Genomic DNA, 16,081 nt, shown 5'->3' with positions numbered 1-16,081 from the left:
AACAAGCCCTTCTCTTGGCCACCTCATTTTTAAAACCTCATGCAGCGAGAATTCATGGTATCGTTGTCTACTTTATTCAAATTTCAACTCCCCATACTTTCTTTCATTGGAGAATGATGGCCGGTTCATCCAGTTTTGCAAAGCTTTTATATCATTCTTGCTTGTCTTTGTTATCCACCTTTTCTATCTCAGTTTGTTTCTCAACTTTCTCCTAAAACAGGCTCAAACATTTTCTTTAGAGGATCAGATAGTGAATATTGTTGGCTTTATGGGACAGCTGGTCTCTATTGCAGGTGGTTAACTGCCATTGAAGCATGAAAGCAGTGTTAGATGGTAGCAATAAAATGTGCAAGTCTATTTTCCCCCACTGCAAATAGTATTTTAAACCTACTTCATCATACTAAGAGTCTTCTATCTGCCTTTTCTTCCACAGTTATTGCCTTCCAATCCTTAAGTGAAAAGTGCCAGTGGTGTCTTGATTTCTTTTATAACATGTGCCGTTCATTAGCAAGTACATATCAGGTTTCTTCTGATTTCATTGTGTGTATGTGAATAAGCAGAAGGCCCAGTGAGGCTTGATGAGTCTTGGCTTCTAACATACCTCAGATGTATGTTCCAGGAGATTGACTAAGTCCTGGCTTACTCGATTTCCACTGCATGTTGAGAAGTTACTAGTCAACATATCCTAGAGTGCATATGGCCTTCCATGTTATTCTAGATAACATTAATTGAGCACATACTGTGAGTCAGAAAGTGTGTCAGATATTTTACCTGCATTAGATTGTATAATCCTCATAAATGCATGATAAGGGGCTACAAAGTTGACACTCTATTACAGAAGAGAAAACCGACATTAGGAGATTGAGGGCTGCTTGTGCTCAAATTGCCAGTAAGTATCGGAGCTAGACTAAAACTTAACTTCCTTTGATTACAAAAACCTTTTGTTAAAATACACACTGTTGGATTACCATGGTATATATCCATCCATACTCCCAGCCATCCATCATTAATCTATATTTAAATTACCAGACCTAGAAGCCGTGATATCCCTTGTATTTTTCCCCACTTTATTATAGTTCTGTTTCTTTTGAGAATCTTTTTACCTTTTTTTTTTCTTTTTTTTCTCTAGACAGGATCTCATTCTGTCCCTTAGGCCAGAGTGCAGTGGTGGTATCTCAGCTTACTGCCACCTTGACCCCCACTGGCCTTGGGTGATCCTCCACCATCAGCCTCCAGAGTAGCTGGGACTACGGGCACACACCACCATGCTCAGCTAATTTTTGCATTTTTTTGTAGGGATGTATTTCTTCTTTCACCCTGTTGCCCGGGCTGATCTCAAACTCCTAGGCTCAAGCAGCCTGCCTGCCTCAGCTCTCCAAAGTACTGGTCTTACAGGCATGAACCATTATGCCCAGCCCAATCTGTTAAACCTAGTTGCAAAATCTCTCGATGCCTCAGAATGTCTTTCCTTATAGATTACTTTTTCCACCTTTTCCAGATGGAAATTTCCTTTCATATAAATTCCTTTTGTATAAATTGGTGTTTCAAGAGGCATATCATAGTCTCCAGACCATGAGAATTTTGCCTTTGTGATTTCATGTTGGAGATTTTCTGGTTTTCCTATAAAAATATATGGGATTCCACAAGAAATATCATAGTTATATAATTTGTTTGTTCCAGAAGCCACATATATTCACTAGTATACAGGAAACGGTGCCAAGCTTACTGGCATCTTCTTCTACAATGTCAGGTTTACTTTAGAAAGCAAAACAAAAGAATTCTACACTTGCCGTTCTTCATTTTTTGAGTTTCAATATTGACTACTAAAGATATGTACAATTTTACACTTAATTAGGAGCCATATGTTGTAGAACACATCTCGGATCTTCTGCTTTGTAATTGTTGGCCACCATGATAATACAGTTATTAAACTGAAGTGTTTTTTTCCAGCTGGGAAGGTGGAATCCAAAGTGCATGTGAAACTTAAATTTCATAAGAATTTTCATGCCGTTATAATAATGTGTTATAATATTATTTTAGAACTGAAAGATAGGGACAGCTGAAGTAAATGAATTCCACCACAATTAAATGAGGCTTGATCTGGAATCTCACAGATGGATAGAAGCCAGCCAGGGAATATCCTTGGAGTTGTTTATTTATCCTTCAATTAAGCATGGACTAGCATGACCTCTGGCATTCCCATGATATTCAGTTCACTATGTCACCCACCATGAATTAGTGCTGCTTAAGCACTTAAACATATAATTCACCTGTACCGGGTTGCTGCCTTGAAATGCCATCCATGAAAGTCCAGGTAGTTTTCATGAATCATGTTTTTCATTAGGACCTACTGGGTAAAAAATAAAAAGACCCTCAGTTACCTTCAGCAGCACTTCCTGGTTGGGTTGTGCATGCATGCTTCCCTCTCTAGTGACACCTTGGCAATGCACAGGAAGCTCAAAAGCAGCACCGTAGGTGATGACACTCGCCTTTGTCATCAAGAATGTTTCAAAAACCAAGCTGGGCTCAAGAACACATTGCCATTCAGAGTAAACAGACCTTTAGAGTTTTTACCTGAGAAGAACCCAGTCATTTCCAATTTATGTTTCTAATAAATTGTGGGCTTATTTGCTCTGTTTCTCACAATGCCCCAAATTGGCTTTGATGTCCTCTAAGGAGTTAATGGTTTAAGTTAATTGTAATGTATAATGTTCACTGTCTGATACTTTTCAACTCTTCAGGTCTTGTCACCAAAATATGATAGTCAGGATTATCTGCCAGGTGTTGTGGTGACATTATTTTCTCGTATGTTGAGAACACTACTCATTAAAACTTGTTTTGAGTACCTGTAGCAGTATTGCTTTCTGGGATGCCATTATTTATACATAATTTCTGTGCACTCCACTGGCCTTGTGGTGGACAAAGGAGCACACATAAAAATACTTTGCTGCATAACTTGATTTTAGTTCTTTCTCCTGCCACCACTCATCTTGTTAAGGTATTTTCACAATTTGCTCCAAATCCTTCAGGATTGATCATCACTGTAAAGGAAAACACTGCTGTGAGGCACAAAGAAAAACATGCATTCTTCTAAGGATTCGCTTAGCTTTTTCATGGCAACATGAGTGAAATAAAACATGATTTAACTGTGCAGGGGATTTCAATGCAACAAGCCACCTTCATCCACCCCAGGAATGGGAACAGCCTCCTCAGCAAAGAGGCTATTCTGGTTCCCTGTGCCTGCTGTAACTCAGTATGAAAAACGGAGTGGCTTTGGGCAGCATAAATTTATTGTCTCAATTCTGAGAGCCACTGTCTGAAATCAAGGTGTCAGTGGGGTCATGCTCCCTATACATGCCTCAAGACCTGGATCTGTTCAGCCTCTCTCCCAGCTGCCAGAAGTTCCTTGGCTTACGGCAACGTAACTCCAGTCTTCATGTGGCATTTTTCTTCTTGTGTGCATCTCCAAATTTTTGCTTTGTCTAAATACACCAGTGGTTGAATTAGAGGCCCACCCTATTGCTATATAAACTCAATAACCACATCTACAACAACCCTCTTTCCAAAAGAAGTCACATTTTGAGGTACTGTCACTTAGGACTTCAACAAAAAAAATTTGAGAGGACACACTTCAACCCCTAAGTAAGGTTGCGTTCAAAAAAATCTTATTTCAAACTTACATTGGAGTAAGATTGCATTCCAAGCTGTGAATTCCCTCTTCACATGATATTTAGACAGTCCCACCTTCTGTTCACTTTAGCCATTTCAGCAAAGGAAAAGGACACTCCCAGCTCTGACAGAACTGTGTTCTGTTGTTGACACACACAACTGCTTATAGCTGGGGCTGAGCATCATCTCCAGCTACTCTCAGGACATGCTTCCGTGTAATCTCCATGCACTGGAAAGAGGCCTCCTGTAGCCATCACAGGTACCATTTCAACTGTCTCTACTGCTTATATGGTGCAACTTTGCAAAAAGCCCATCTTTCTCAGCTTCCTCCTAGACATTGAGGCCTGCTGTGAATGGCACCTTTCCTTTACAGGATATATATTTATACAAACATTTTGCGTATTAATTGACTGTTTCTGTTCTTTGAGATTCAGATATCAAATTTAAAAATAAAATAGAATGTGAAAATAGATCTCTCATATTTCTCTTGATAACAACAACAAGTGTAAAGCAAACTTTTTTTTCCCCACAAAGAAAGCATCTATGCAATTTATGGAATGGAATGCGGGCATTCATTATTCCATATGAAATGTTAATCTATTATTTCTCACACTGTCATCTAGGACAACAATCATGATCTGGGTGAGTTCATAGCTCATGCTGCTCTTGACCTTATAGAAGAGAGCATGTGGTTGTTGAACTACATGTACTTGAAAACTGTGGACAAGTTCGATGAGCAGTTGTTGTCAACTTTCAACACTGCAGGCCATATCCTTACATTTTTAATAAAGATAACTAACTAAAATTTAGGTTCACAAACCAGAAGAACATGGAACACAGATGCCATGCTCTAAGTCTGTAGGCTTCACAGTCAAGTATAAATATGAACGTTTTTATTTATGGGGCTACATTTCTTTTACTGGGAGAGGGGACATATTATAAAACAGCTAATTTTAAAACTAAGTTTCATACAGAGAAAAAAGTTTTTCTGAATCATATCATGGGTTATCTTACTTTACAGTTATTTTTGTTTTTTATTTTTATGAAAGATTATGCCTTAATTATGTGACATATGAGATGTATTATGCTTCATGACATAAGGCAAGAAGATGGAATAAAGCACTTCTTTACAGATGTTTATGATTTACATATAAAGGTATGGTATTTCCTATAATTTAAAAAATCTGATGATTAAAAAACGAATTTGATCTTTGTTAGGAAACTGGCTTATGTAAGTAATTTCCTTTGACTGCGCAGTTTACCTTTCAGACAAACTTTTCCACATCAGAGGTATCTCTGGCAACTCTTATGGCAAGCAGGTCTTCACAGCCAGCTGAATAGATATTTAGGAACACAATTCATGGTAGTTATTTTTGAATAATTGTGAAAATAAATTGTTTTCATTCTTCCCCTTTTGGTATTCGTTGTTGACTTTATTAGGGAACCCTAAAGAGATCAAGGAAGCAGGCTATATGAGGGAGAACTGCTTCATAGTTTAATCTAAAATGTTTCCCTCTACTTTACAAGTAAGACAGTGTGCTGTTAATAAAGATCATAAACTGGCAGGAATTGATTTTTCTATGATCAAACAGTCACTCAAGAAGAATGGTGCCGCTTCCTTTTTTTTTTTTTTTTTTTAGATGGAGTCTCAATCTGTCGCACAGGCTGGAGCTCAACAGCACGATCTTTGCTCACTGCAACCGTTGCCTCCCAGGTTCAAGTGACTCTCCTGCCTCATGCTCCTGAGTTGCTGGAAATACAGTTGCCCAACACCATTCCTGGTTTCTGTATTTTTAGTAGAGAGGTAGTTTTGTATTTCTTTTTTTTTTTTTTTGTATTTTTATTGGAGACGTACGCCTGCTACATCTACTACATGTTGGTTAGTCTTATCTGGAACTCCTGACGTCAAGTGATACACCTGCCTCAGCCTCCTAAAGTTCTGGAATTACAGGCATGAGCCACCATGCCTAGCCCCGATAGGTTGATCTTAATGTAACAACACAAAAATAAATGTCATAGTCTAGATTTGGTAGACACATTCAAAACAATAATATTCTGCACTTGGGAATAAAATGTGATAGCATGTACATTCACATTGACTTGTTTGTACATTCAGAGATGCTATAAAAATGTAGAGCAGCATACACAGCAGTACTCAAGAAGACAAAAACACACTTGTGCAGTGCTGAGTGTCACATGTCTGCTTCTGCCAGTGGCTAGGAATAGTGATTCTGCTACATTTTGAGATTGTGGATCCCTGTTTATAAAATAGGAGGCTGTGAGCAGTTGCAGGCCACAGTAAGGTGTGCTGCATCTGTCATTTTATATTCTTAAATTTCCTTTGCCTCAGACAGTAAACTGTTGATACTCATACTTGTGAAATGTTGTAAGGCATTTTAAAGATAGTAGTCAAAGGAAAAGTTGGATTACATTAACATTCGTACTCAGGCTTTTAGAGGCTTCAAAGGACCCATTTAAGGCAGTGAAAAAATTAAGCAGACCATGAATATGCACTGATGCCAACACAGGTACTTCAGTTATGGCAGTTGTATTGTTTGTGTTATATATTGGAATTCTAAGTAATACTTGTTTTGTAGATGAAGCAAAGGTGGAGGAAGTGGCAGATGTTTTATAAAACGTTTGGAATATGCCTGCGTATGGTGGCTCATGCCGGTAATTTCAGCGCTTTGAGAGGCTGAGACAATAAAACAGAAAGTACTGAGAATGTTTTCTTTTTTCCTATAATAAGACCTTAACGTAAATTCATTAATGTTCATTGAAAAACAGGTAATACCACTGATGAGAACTTGCATAATTTAGTTCCAATCTGAATTGCCTTTCAGCAAGTAATTCTAAGTTTTTCTTGTGTCCTTGTATTAAATTGCTACCATCATTTTTACTTAATTTATTTGATTTCATCAATAAAGAGGTTTGTTCAAGATTGTGGTATTTTAATATCCTTTTTTTGCTTGTTTATTTGTTCTGTAATGGAGTCTCGCTCTGTCACCCAGGCTGAAGTGAAGCGGCATGATCTCAGTTCACTGCAACCTCTGCCTCTCAAGTAAAAGCGATTCTCCTGCCTCAGCCAACCAAGTAGCTGAAAATATGGGTGCCTGCCACCAAGCCTGGCTAACTTTTGTATTAATAGTAGAGACAAGGTTTTACCATACTGTATAGGCTGGTCTCAAACTCCTGGCCTTGTGATCCACCAGTCTTTGCTCCCAAACTGCTGGGATTACAGGCGTGAGCCACTACATTCAGCCATATATACATACATATATATATATACACACACACAGAGACATACACACATACATATATATCTGTGTGTGTGTCTGTGCCCCATATAGATATACAGAATATATAATATGGTGTATATATCTATGTATATGTATGTATGTATGTAGTGTGTGTGTGTGTATATATATATATATACACACACACACACATACATATTCTCTGTCACCCAGGCTGGAGTGTAGTGACATGACCTCGGCTCACTTTAACCTCCACCTCTGGGGACCAAGCAATTCCCTGCCTCAGCCTCCCAAGTAGCTGGGGTTACAGGTGCTAACTACAGCACCTGGCTAATTTTTGTGGTTTTAGTAGAGACGTGGTTTCACCATATTGACCTAGCTGTTCTGGAACTCCTATCCTCATGATTCACTCACTTCAGCCTCCCAAAGTGCTGTGATTACCGGCATGAACCAACGTGCACAGCTCCAGCCTAATATTTAAAGTGCTGCCCACCACGACTATTTTTGTCCTACTTTCTCTGTTGGTAGTGTGAAAATTAATTTGGTATCTTAACCTGTTACACAGCCCTCAGATTGACTTAAACTAAATGCTAGAGCTTTGGGAGCAGGAAAAGGCACATACACATCTAGAAATCTGGGAGTAATTTCAGCAAACAAGTATTTCTTAATATGGTTGGCTCTGGCCTCTGTGACCATATAATTCGGAGGGCTGTGATGCAAGCAAGCCAAGAGCAGCAGGGTGACTGACAGTGGGAAGTTATAGCTTAGCTGCACAATAGTGGTATCCTGAAAATAAACTTTTCTCCAGGCTGGGGAAAGTGGGGTAGAAACTAGTAATACATTTTTGTGCATATATTACTAAAGTTAAATGCCTATGTTTTTGTGTGTGACTGGTATTTGAAGAAGGTAGAAGGGAAGTGGAGCATTGAGTGGGACTTCCAAGGTGGGCTGCAGAGGAAAGCACTGCAGGTGTGAAGGTGTGAAGAAGGGCACTGGGGCACACTGATAGAACTGACAGCTGATAGACAGGAGAAGATTATGAAGAAAGCTAAGCTGGCAAAGCTTGGATCTGGTAGGGGATATCTTTTGAAGGTTCTTTAACACAAGAGGAATAGGGTGAGATCAGTCTTGTAATCAGGCTCACCTGAGCACACGTATGTTAGCACTATGTTGGTTATCTGCTTTCGTGCTCCAAAAGTGATCCAGATAAAATGCACACATCGAGTTTTGTCCTCTTGCTGTAGCTGGAAACTTAGAATACTTCCTTCAGCATGAACCTAGAAAAAAAAAAAACCTGAACCCTCTCAAGGGAAAGGTTTCCACTGATAGCTTGAACCTAGCTGGATGTATGAGAGACCATATGGAGCAACTCCTGTACCACTGGGTCCCACTCTTTCTTCAAGCTATGGAGCATGATCTATGGTTCTTTTGCCTAGTGAGGCTCTACAGCAGATTTCCACCACTCCAGCTGCACACTCACCACCTGCTTTATTCTCCAACCGTCTTCTATTGTATTTTCCATAAAATATTTACAGATGGCAAAATCGACCCTTATGTTAGGACATCAGACTTTCAAAAGCTTAGCTTACCAGAATGTTTTTACATTGATTCCCATTGGGTGGTGCCAAGAAGAGAAATGTTTTGATGTAATTTTTCAAAAACCCTTTCCCTATGTGGCAGCCAGCTCCCCTCATCCAGCATGTACTTTGATATCCCCATCATTTCCCAGTTGAGGGTCTCATTCACACTCAGTGTGGGCTTTGGTTATCCTCTGTAGAATCAGATAATCACCAACCACACAGCATATGAACTTCATGCATGAAAGATCACAATTTGCTTCATCAAGTCTGATCATTGGAACAAGTATTTGGGAATCAAAAAAAATTCCTTGAGATAAATAAGTATACAATGTTCAGTGATAGAGAAGAAACTAAATAAATACATAGCTAAATCAATTGAGAGCTATAATGTTAGCTTGTGTCTTGTGTTAAAAAGGAATGGTTTAACTTCAACTAGGAGGCTTTCTCCAAGTTTGAAGAAAGTAACACAAATATTACCTAGTGCATTAGTGGAATGGTAATTTTGTATCCTCCACACAGCACATTGTAACTGTGATATCAGATGCACATTTGTCTGTTCCCCAGGCTCAGTAGTTGGCCTTTTTCTTAAAACTGAACTCCGTTTATGGAAATGATTTCCATTCCTGGGTAGCCCAAATTCAGCTGGATGTATGACAAACTGTATGAAGCAACTCTTGTACCACTGGGGACCTACCCTTCTCCTGGGACCATGGAACATGATCTATGGGGGTCGAAGTGCCCTCATGGCACACAAATGATGAGCAATTACTAGTGAGAGTAATTCTAATGAAACACAGAATAAAAATAGGGAAGGTTAAGTCATTTTGAAGAGAATGAAGAAGTAAACTAAGTAACAATGCATTGCAAATACATTAGATTTTAGTCTTCTGTATCTAACATTTTTGCTTTAGGAAATTATTTCCTTGAAGCAAGAATGCAATGCTAGTTGCATAAAAACTTGTAGATATAAAAAGAAGTAATCCATTTCCCCAGGAAAAAAAAATTCATGTATAAATTGTAGCGTAGTCAAGTTTCTTATTTTAATTATAATTCATCTTGGTTATCTCATTTCTTAGCTCTGTAACCTACATATGTAAATCAAAGAAACGTTTTTAGACAAATATTACAATTTAGAAATGCACAGTGCCATTGTGGAGAAACCATGTTCTTCCATGAGTGGATGTGTCCCTTCCCCCACCAACTAATAAAGCAGGACAATACACTCATTTGAAATTTATTAGTAGATGATACCGTGGTGCAAACCCTAATTCTTTTTTATCCGCATGTCGATTTTGTGTATACCTGTGAGTTGATTAGAATGCAGCAGCAACCTCTAACAATCCACAGCAAGATGAGCTAGTCCTGGGCTTTCGATGAAGATTCACTGTGTCTGTGTGCATCAACTGATCCGACATATCCTCGTTCACAGAAACCCCTCAAACCACATCCTGAAAGGCTGCTGCCACACTTGTGGCATCTTTTGCACTTGTTTCAAAATAAAAATAGTGGTCGTCGTCCCTGCACAAGCTTGGGCTTCTTCTGAAGACATCTGCTGTTATCTCATGTCAGTCTTGTTACCCAGAATCACAAAAGGAAAGCTCTCGTGTTCTTCCACATTTGCATAATATATGAATTCTTTTTTCCAGTTACTAAAGTTCTGGAAGCTTTGAGAATCGTCGGTACTAAAAGTAAGCAGGCCGCAGACAGAATATCTGTAAAATGATGTCCTCAGGCTTCAGAACCCTCCTGACCTGCCATGCCCCAAATCTGAGTGGCACCAAAATGTTTATCCACATCCAAATCTTATTTAAAAATTCTGCACCTATTGTCTTAAAGAGCTGGATATCAAAATTATTAGTTACATATCTGTTTATAAATGAACACCTCCCAACTCCACCATCTCCAAGGATAATTACTTTAATAAGTGATGAATTTCCTGCCATCGTTAATCTCAAGAGCTTCAAGAACTCTGTAAAATGTAAATGCACCACTGCATTTCTTTTTACCTACCTATTCTTCTACAGGATTCTATGGATATCAGCATTTAGCCAAAGTAAATGTATAGCCCCAGGGAATACCAAATAATAAGACTTTTGTTTACAAGATGGAGCATTTAGCCATGTGCAGGCTACCATACTAGCAATATTATCTAAAACAGCTGGAAAGGGCTCATTCTTCTTCTTTCTCGGGTCACAGTTGACTGTGAAGCTAACACTAAAGCCTAAGTCTGACCCCAAAGCTCTTGCTCTGGACTGTTACTCTATGATAAGTCCCTCTCCGCTGATGGTAAGCCCCACCACAGTTGGTTAAAGATGGGTAAGAGATCAAAGTTTGCATGTTTCTGATACAGCAATATTTATACTTTAAAGAGCATGTTCATGGCCAATGTAAGGGGGGTCAGAGTTTACAGAGCTGGAAACTTTATCACTATATCAAGGCCAAAAATAAAAGCCTGGTTTGGATGAAACACACCACCACGTTAGATAAATGCTGTCACAGGCTGGGTAAAGTGGCTCATGTTTGTAATCCCAACAGTTTGGGAGGCAGAAGGGGGCAGATCACTTGAGGTCAGGAGTCCAAGACCAACCTGACCAATATGGTGAGAAACCCCATCTCTACTAAAAATACACAGAAACACAAAAGTTAGCTGGGCATGGTGGTGGGTGCCGGTAATCTCAGCCACTTAGAAGGCTAAGGCAGGAGAATTGCTTGAACCCAGGAGGCAGAGGTCACAGTGAGCCGAGATTGCACCACTGCACTCCAGCAAGGTGACAGAGCAAGACTCCATCTCAGAAGAAAAAGAAAAGACTGTCTACAGTTTATCCAAATGTAAACTTTAGATCCCAATAGACTGAGAATGTTCATGGTTTACACAGATTGGAAGACGCATCCATATTCCGCAAGCGCACTTTATGTATATTTACAGACAATTATACTTCTTTATCAGGAAGGAGGAGGCCAGATTTTATTTAAATGGTTAACTTATGTCCATCGGAAAGAGATAAAAGCATGAGCATGCTCCTGTGCAAAAGGCTAGTCCATAATTTATAAATCTGGGTTGTTACATTTATACCTAGAAAATGGAAGGTTCAGGGTTTCTCAGTCAGAGAATAGAATTCAATATGCAAGAAAACAGCAGTTTATTGATTGCACGGCTCTGAAGGTTATCTTTCAAATCAAAGAGAAAGGTGAAGATTGGCAAAGACAGGAAGCCTGCATACAGCCCATGAGCCCAAATCCACCCCAAGAAAGCCATCAAGCTTATGTACAGCCAGGAAGCTCTTATTCCCCTCCAAGTTAATGAAGTTTGTAATTTTAAAAGCCAGATATTTAGCATGAGAAAGTTACTAAAAATGCCAGAAATATAGCTAAGATTATATAATCAAGAATCTCACTGGCTCTTCAATAAAACGTTCTTTTTCAGTTAATTGAGGTCATCAAATTACTATTCATGCCAGGAGGGAAGGGCTATAAATCAGACCTTCTGCCTACGTATTACCTGAACTAACTTGTGCTGTTAAGGTTAAAATCTCTCAAGTATAAACCTGGAGATCTCTTTTTTTGTTGTTTTTGAAAGTTACGAGTGTTTGGGTTGTTTGAACCATGTCACTTGCATATGAAGAAGGTCGGATTTTATGAAAGTTAGAGTTTACTTAGCATTATGACAAGTGGAAGCCAGAGTTTACACAGGCAGGGGGCATGCTCATATCTGGGTCAAGTAGTCAGTGATTATGTAGCAAAAAATAAATTTTGACCTCTTATTTCTGTAGTAAATGTACAACTCTCTGGTGGAAAAACTGTTGTTACATATATATGAGCTCTGGTTGTAGACCGGTATGCTCTTCTGTGAATTTTTTAGTTGCCATGGTTGTAAGATCATTGCTGCATAAATCCTGTGTCCTACTGTATTGAAAGTAAATGAGTGTGCCCTGGCCCAAAAGAGCAAGATAAATGAGCTTGCCTTTTTGATATTTTGATTTATGTTTGTAATTCTGTGTTTGTGTTTGAGGTTTTTCAGTGTAGCTGATTATACTTCTTCTATAGTGAGTACCATTTCTGTTTTCTGGCACCCTTCATTCTCATTGTTAAATGTGAATTTTTGGTTCTATTAAGTCTTCGCCCAATGAAAATGTTCTTATTTGTGACGAAAATGACTGGTAGGTACAAACGCCACACTTTTTCTTCCATGAATATAGCATTTATCCATGTGATTTATAACCCCTAGGCTGTCTACATTGAAAGCAGTGTGTAAAGTTAGCTGTAAGAATTCTTCTTTACATTGCATACATACATAAGTACACACACACATATGTATACATAAATATAATATAAGAACAGTAACCTACTTTGATTTGTGTATTGACATGAATTTTCAGACTGGGTGGAAAAGTGGGGCCCTGCCTCAAAAAAATACATATATATATATATATATATACATAATATATATGTTGGAAAGGGATAAATGTCTCAAAAACTTTCATGTATCTGAGAGAAGAAAAGGCCAGCATTCATACAAATTTAAATTTAGCATCTCAGTTCCAAAAACTAGAATTGAGAAGATAGCTCCTAAGCTTTCTTTTTCATATGCAATAATTTTAAAAATGCAAGAGTGTGTGTGTGTGTGTGTGTCTGTCTGTTCATTCACAATCAAGAAGCTCACATTAGTGAGCGTGTAGGATTAACTCAGAACTTATCAGAAAGTTCTAGATCTATGTCAGAGAAAGAAAAATTTCAGTTTGTATACAGCCAGTAAGGTTGTGTTGATTTTCAGTTGATTTCAGTTGAAATCAGTTGATTTCAGTTGATTTCAGCCAAAGACGGTGGATATAAAGGTAAAAAGGGTGTGTTTCTGTTCAAGCAGTTTCCAACGTTCATTTAAGAGGGATATACAGTTTTATAATCAAACAAGTGGCCAATGTTTCTGTAACACACGGGCTACCTTATATGCAAACTAAACAAGGCATGAGAGTACTCTTGCAGACATTGGAAATATTCTGCCTAACTGTATACAATTGAGAAACTTTGATTTATATCAAAGTTAGAGCAAAGCTAGGTTTGATTTACCTGACACTATGCACTGTTAAAGAAGAATAATCATAATCATAATCATAATTGTAATAAAACCGAACAACCAGGATTCATGCAACCTGAAGGCTTATGGTAATACCCATGCATGTGTAGCACAGAATTTATATAGTGAGGAAGAACACATCTATGTCCAATAAAGAAGAAGAAGGAGGCCTATATTGATATAAATATAAGCTTTTATCCACTTACAGAAAAGCCAGGAGTGTTACAGAAGAGACTCCATTATCTTTGTAAAATGAGCAGAGAACGCTCTATTTTTTGGCAAGATATTCTATAAAATTGAACCAATTATCATCAAGATTAGTTTGAAGCAAACAGAAAACCTAAGAACAAGAGAAGATATTTCCCAGCTGCACCAGCGAAGGTCTAAAATTCAGCATCTACAGGAAACTTTAACACACCAACAAGAAAAACACAAATAGCTATTGAAAGTACTCAAAGACATGAACAGGCCTTTCTCTAAACAAGACATGTAAGTGGCCAATAAGCATATGATAACAATATTCATCATCATTAATTTTTTCATGAATGCAAATCAAAACCGCAATAAGACACCATCTCACACCAGTCAGAATGGCTGTTATTTAAGAGTCAAAAAATTAAAAAAAAAAAAAGACAGGTGCTCATGAAGCTGCAGAGGATAGAAAATGCTTCCCCACTGTTGATGAGAATGCATAAGAGTTCAGCCACTTAGGAAAGCAGGCTGAAGATTTCTCAAATGACTTAAAATGAAGCTAACATTCCACACAGAAATTCTATCACTAGATATGTGTCCAGAAATGAAAAGCACATTATCCCAACAAAAAGACACATGCTTTCATGTCTTTAATACAGCACTACACAAATTTGCAAAATCATGGAGTCAGCCTAGGTGGACTGCACACATAAAACTAGTATTCAGTTCATCAGTGGTAGATGGGATTTAAGAATGTACCTATACACGAAGGAATACTATGCAGCAATAAAACAGAATGAAATGATGACATATACAGCAACACGGATGCAGACAGAGGCCATATTTATTGCAGGAACAGAAAAAAAATCACGTTTTCACTTATAAGCAGAAGATGAGCATTGAAAATACACGCACGTAAATATGGAAACAGCAGACACTGTGGAAATACAGAGAATAAAAAAATGAAGTGGGCTAAAAAGCTATCTATTGGATACCGTGCTCACTAGCTGGGTGTTGAAATTCACACTGCATAACCCACCATCATGCAATATTTCCATGTAACCAACAAGGACGTGTGATACTGGTATTCAAAATAAAATAAAAATTTAAAGAAGAAACCAAAAAATGAGTGTAGACATGCCTCATTCAAATGTAAATTAAAATGGGCTGGAAAATTTTTATGTGAAATGCACACCCATACACAAGAAAAAGACTGGTTTACATAGTGAGCACATTGTTTCTTTGGTCAAGAAAAGGAGATTTTGTGTGTATGTGGTTACTTTTCTTTATATATATGTTCAAATATGTGTGTGTGTGTGTGTATATATACATGTATGCATGATTAAATATATATATATACACATATATATTCAAACAAGAAAAAATAAACATTGGTACACCTCAGAAATTTATTGTTATCCAACATTAAAGGTCATCCCCTATTAATACAGCCAAGAAACCCATCAAGATATGTAAAGTTATTAACTCAAAAGGATTACCTTATCAGCTAAACTTCTAAACAGTCTTACTGTAGTTGGGTAATTACATCCACGGGCAAAGAGGGAGGATTTGGGAATTTTCATACCCGACCACAATGCATTCATACCGAGAAAAGAAAATTAGCACACATCGTGCAGCTGAGAGTTTGCATTTTAAACTCAAGAACAAAAAAGTAATAATGTGTATTGTCAACTCATATCTATATTCAATAATATATGTGCTCACGTTGGCAGCAAACTCAGTGTAATGATAAGGGGAAAAATAAGGTTTGTAAGTCTCCGGTTCCATTAAATTCTAGGTGAGAATGACGACAGGGTTGATCACTTACATTTTCTTACAATGGAAGAGCACATATTTTATAAAACCTGGATGCTTTCTTCTCACAAAAAAAGGAGAAGGTAAAGTTTGTACATGCAGGTTTCAAGGTATAAAAAATACCTAGGTAGTATACCGCCAACTAATTTCTATACATGTGCAATAGAGGTGTGCTGACGGTAAGAATATGCATTAGTCTTCAGGAAAACTGCACAACATATGCACTCCTCACAAATGTGTTCACACTAAGTAGCCTTTAAGGTTTATACAACTTGAAATTGTATATACATATGTAAGAAACTAAGAAGAATTTATAAAGCCTAAAAGGTCACAACCGTATTACAATAATAATACGTATAAGATGAATGCAGTAACCACATCTCCATCCACATGCCAGGGAGACATGTGCAATAGTTACACAGCTGAGTATTTCATAACTTTGTCTAATAATAATGGCTGTCAGGCTGTATTCTGTCAGAAAACTATATTCATAACAA

At 37.9% G+C, this 16,081-nt stretch overlaps 2 pseudogenes; both read right to left on the bottom strand.

Moving 5' to 3' along the window:
* The window catches only part of LOC129530205 (centriole and centriolar satellite protein OFD1-like), an 812,440-nt pseudogene that overhangs the window by 25,164 nt on the left and 771,195 nt on the right, over positions 1-16,081 (bottom strand).
* Positions 9,820-10,449, bottom strand: LOC129530179 (ras-related protein Rab-9A-like; annotated as a pseudogene).

This window comes from Gorilla gorilla, chromosome Y, assembly GCF_029281585.2.
Source record: "Gorilla gorilla gorilla isolate KB3781 chromosome Y, NHGRI_mGorGor1-v2.1_pri, whole genome shotgun sequence".
Taxonomy (NCBI): domain Eukaryota; kingdom Metazoa; phylum Chordata; class Mammalia; order Primates; family Hominidae; genus Gorilla; species Gorilla gorilla.
Note: the sequence above shows the minus strand (reverse complement) of the source record. Positions and strands in the feature narration are given on the sequence as shown.